Here is a 4,778-nt window from a genome sequence, read left to right on the forward strand (position 1 = left end):
GAGTGCGGTGGTGAGATCTTGGCTCACTGCAACCTCCGCCTCCAGGGTTCAAGCCATTCTCCTGCCTCAGTCTCCCGAGTAGCTGGCACTACAGACGTGCACCACCACACCCAGCTAATTTTTGTAGTTTAAGTAGAGATGGGGTTTCACCACGTTGGCCGGGCTGGTCTTGAACTCCTGACCTCGTGATCTGCCCACCTCGGCCTTCCAAAGTGCTGGGATTACAGTCATAAGCCACTGTGCCCAAATTTTTTTCTTTTTTTTTTTGAGACATAGTCTCGCTCTATAGCCCAGGCTGGAGTGCAGTGGCGTGATCTCGGCTCATTGCAACTTCTACCTCCTGGGTTCAAGTGATTCTCCTACCTCAGCCTCCCAAGTAGTGGGATTACAGGCATGCACTACCATGCCCAGCTAATTTTTGTATTTTTAGTAGAGACAGGGTTTCACCATGTTGGCCAGGCTGGTCTCGAACTCCTGACCTCAAGTGATCCACCCACCTCAGCTTCCAAAAGCATTGAGATTACAGGCTTGAGCCACTGTGCCTGGCCATTCTTCCAGATTTCTCCATCTTATTTATGGGCACCACTATCAACCTCAGTAGTTATTCCATTTGGAAATCTTAGCTTCATCCTAGGCTCCTCCCTTATACATTGTTAAGTACCATCATGGTGACTTAACTACCCCTGAGCATCTCTTGAATCTGTTCCTTTCTCTCACTCCCACCCCCACTGCCTAGCCAGTGCCTTGCTAAGGCCTACTTATCACTTGCCTTGACTCATGCAAGCCTGACTGGTCTTCTTGCCTCTAGTCTTGCCTGCTTCAAACCCTTCTTTACATTGCAGGTTCCAGTGGTCTTTTTCTTTTCTTTTATTTTCATTTCAATTTTTTTCTTTAAAAGGAGTGAGTTGTGTACAGAGGGGTTAAATGCTTTATAGACAAAAAAAAAATACTGCGCTAGAACCAACTTATTCATCATCATCTTCATCTTCTTCATATTCCTTTTCCTCCTCATCCTCTTCATCTTCCTCATCTTCCTCCTCTTCCTTCTTTTTCTTGCTTTTTCAGCCTTGACGACTCCCTTTTTTTGCTGCATCAGGCTTTCCTTTAGCTCAATATGCAGCAATATCCTTTTGGTATTTTTCCTTCAGTTTCACAGCCTTCTTTTCATAAGGCTGCTTGTCATCCGCAGCAGTGTCATTCCACGTCTCTCCCAGTTTCTTCACGACATCACCCATGGACAGGCCAGGATGTTCTGGGCGATACTCAGAGCAGAACAGGAAAAAGGCCGAAGGAGGCCTCTTGGGTGTATTGGAATCCTTGAACTTCTTTTCTGTCTCCCCTTGAGGAGGGATATGGGTTTTCATTTCTCTCTCATAACGGGCCTTGTCCACCTTCACCATATCTTCACATTTTCCTTTCTCTTCAGCAGACATGGTCTTCCACCTCTCTGAGCACCTCTTAGAAAAGGCTAAGAAGCTGAGTGAAGCATCTGGGTGCTTGTTATGCTCCTCCCGACAAGTTTGCATGAAAAATGCATATGATGACATTTTGCCTTTCGAATTCTTAGGATCTCTTTGCCCATGTTTAGTTGTTTTTCCTCAGCGAGGTACAGAGTCACCCTGTGCCCGTCCGGCTCTCACTTGCCCTGGTAATATCTCTATGGAGCTCAATGTACTGCAATGGCTGTCTTTTTTTTTTTTTTTTTTTGAGATAGGGTCTCACTCTGTCACCCAGGCTAGAGTGCTGTGGTGCGATTATAGCAGCCTCAACCTCTTGAGCTCCAGCTCTCCTCTCACCTCAGCCTCTGGAGTCGCTGGGATTACATGTGCACACCATCACGTCCAGATAATGAAAAAAATTTTTTTTTGTAGAGACAGGTGTCACGATGCTGCTCAGGCTGGTCTTGAACTCTAGGGCTTAAGCCATCCTCCAGCCTCGACCTCCCAAAGTGCTGGGATTACAGGTGTGAGCCACCACACCTGGCCCCAGTGATCTATTTTGAATGCAATCTGATAGTTTGTGTCCCTCGTTTAAAGCCTATCTGTGGGCTAGCAAGGTGTGGTGTAGCACCTGTAATCCCAGCACTTTGGGAGGCCGAGGCGGGAGGATCTCTTGAGGCCAGCAGTTCCTGATCACCCTGGGCAACATAGTGAAATCCCATCTCTACAAAAAATTTAAAAACCGGGCCAGGTGCAGTGGCTCACGTCTGTAATCCCAACACTTTGGGAGGCCAAGGTGGGTGGATCATGAAGTCAGGAATTTGAGACCAGCCTTACCAAAATGTTGAAATCCCCTCTCTACTAAAAATACAAAAGTTTGCCAGGCACGGTGGTGGGTGCCTGTAATCCCAGCTACTCAGTAGGCTGAGGCAGGACATTTGCTTGAACCCAGGAGGCAGAGGTTGCAGTGAGCTGAGATGGCGACACTGCACTCCAGCCTGGCGACAGGGTGAGACTCCATCTCAAAAAAAAAATAAATAAATAATTGAAAAACTGGTTGGCCATGGTGGTGTGTGCCTGTAGTCCCAGCTCCACAGGAAGCTAAGGTGGAAGGATCACTTGAGACTTGGGCCCAGGAATTCAAGGCTGCTTCAAGCTGTGACTGCGCCACTGCATTCTAGCCTGGGTGACTGAGAGAAACCCCATTTTTTTTTGAGACAGACTGACAGAGTCCCGTTCTGTCACCTGGGCTGGAGGGCAGTGGCCCAATCTCAGCTCACTCTAACCTCTGCCTCCCAGAGACAGCCTGTATTCAAACAAACAAACAAAACAAACACACAAACACCTTTCTGTGACGCCCCAGAACCTACAGAACACAGTCCAAGCAGTTTATCAAGCCACACAGGGCCCTTCCTGGTCTGACACGCCCCGCTCACAATTCTGAACTTCGAGAGGTTCCTGCTGAATTCGTCCCTTCTCATGGCCTCTTCTGTCAGCCTGTGCTCCCGCTCCCTCCTCACAATTCTGGAAAACCCCTGCTCATCCTTCAAAACCCATCTTGTATGTCATGTTGTCTAAGGTTTTTCCAGAACACTTCCACACACGGGGAGTCCTCCCTGGTCCTTTCTGCCTGAAATTTTTTTTGTTTTGAGACGGAGTTTCACTCTTGTTGTCCGGGCTAGAGTGCAATGGCACAACCTCTGCTTGCTGCAGCCTCCGCCTCCTGGGTTCAAGCAATTCTCCAGCCTCAGCCTCCTGAGTAGCTGGGATTACAGGCATGCACCACCACGCCCAGCTAATTTTGTATTTTTAGTAGAGATGGGGTTTCTTCATGTTGATCAGGCTGGTCTTGAACTCCCAACCTTAGGTGATCCACCTGCCTCAGCCTCCCCAAGTGCTGGGATTAAAGACGTGAGCCACTGTGCCCAGCCCCCTTCTGGCTGAATCTTGAGCAGTGTCTACTTAGAGCTTCATTCTTTGTCTTCCTAGTGGAGTAGGAGGACAGACCGCGTTAATCTACCTCTTCATCCTCAGGGCCTCACACAAGGCCAGTTACTATCAAAACACTTTGAATGAATAATAGAACCGACAAAGCTATTTCACCAGGAGCCATGGTGTCACCAGTTCTTCCATGGACTAAACCTCTGCTGAGGGTCATCAAGTCACCCGCCCTGGTGCTCAGTACCAGGCCTGGCTTCACATGGAGAACAACAAAATGCAGAGCCGTAGAGACCACCCCGCTGATAGAGACTACTCGGTTGATAGAGACCACCTGTCGAGGTGTCAGAGAGCTGAGAGGGGAGGGCAGGGGACCCAGGCATGAAGCAGGAGGGCAGGACTTGGAGGTGGAATGGAGCCCAGTGCCCTGGAGAAAGAGCAGAGGCTGCCACTGACTCCCTGGCTCAGACCCAAGCAGGCGAGGGGGAGGACTCATTCATCCAGGGCCAGCCCAGGAGCAAGACTGCCAAGCAGGCCCGCCCTGCCCAGCTGGGAGGGGATTTCCTCAGGCTCCCTCCTCCTGGGCTGGGCGGCTTTGGAACCTGTCTGGAGGTTTTTCTTTTGGGGAGGGACTGAGGAGCTCCTGGCAGAGCCGGGAGCTTCGGGGCAGCAGGCAACCTCCTGGCCCAAAAAGCCTGGAACTCGAGGACCAGCCGGCGGTGAGGCCTGAGACACCCCTACCTCATCTCTCAGAGTAAGATGTGGGAGCTGGGAGGGAGTGGAGGGAGTCCCCATGTCAGGGCGAGGGGGCGGTGGCAGGAAGTGCAGAGTGGGGGCATGGGGGGCCTGGTGCAGGAAGGAGGGGGGAGATGTGGGGTGCTCCCTTGGTAACCCCCCTTCTGCAGTGACCTCCTGGTGTGGCCGCTTTGGATCCTGCAACTTTCATTTTAAAAGTTAGCAGCATGTCGGGCCAGGCATCAGGGTCTATCTCCTCAAGTGAAATGGCAGGGAAGGGCTGAGCGTGGGGACAGGGTAATTTCATTCCCCTTCCTGCCCTTCAGTCACGGGCTTTCTCTCCAGTCATCCCGTTCTCCCCAGCACCCCCGACCCTCCTAAGTTTTTCTAACTTCAACTAAGTCAGTTCCTCGCCCTTTGCTGACCTGGACACTGGAGACCACAGCCCGGGAGACAGTCTCCACTTCTTCCTGCAAGGCGGCTCCTCTAGGGTTATTTGTTTCCTTCTTCCTGGTGCGGGTATCAGAGGGATTTCACTCAATCTTTCGTTTATTCATTAGTGTTCACTTGTTTATTTATCACTGTTTGAGCATGTACCTGGATTCTCTGGAAAGAGGGCTGAACAATTTCTGTTCTTCTTGGGAACGAGAAAAATTTATTCTTCAA

The 4,778-nt window shown here is 50.4% G+C and overlaps 1 pseudogene; it reads right to left on the reverse strand.

Annotated features, from left to right (window-relative positions):
* Positions 1-884: 884 nt before the first annotated feature.
* LOC108296287 lies at positions 885-4,461 on the reverse strand (annotated as a pseudogene).
* Positions 4,462-4,778: the final 317 nt, after the last annotated feature.

Source organism: Cebus imitator, unplaced genomic scaffold (genome assembly GCF_001604975.1).
Source record: "Cebus imitator isolate Cc_AM_T3 unplaced genomic scaffold, Cebus_imitator-1.0 Scaffold701, whole genome shotgun sequence".
Lineage (NCBI taxonomy): Eukaryota > Metazoa > Chordata > Mammalia > Primates > Cebidae > Cebus > Cebus imitator.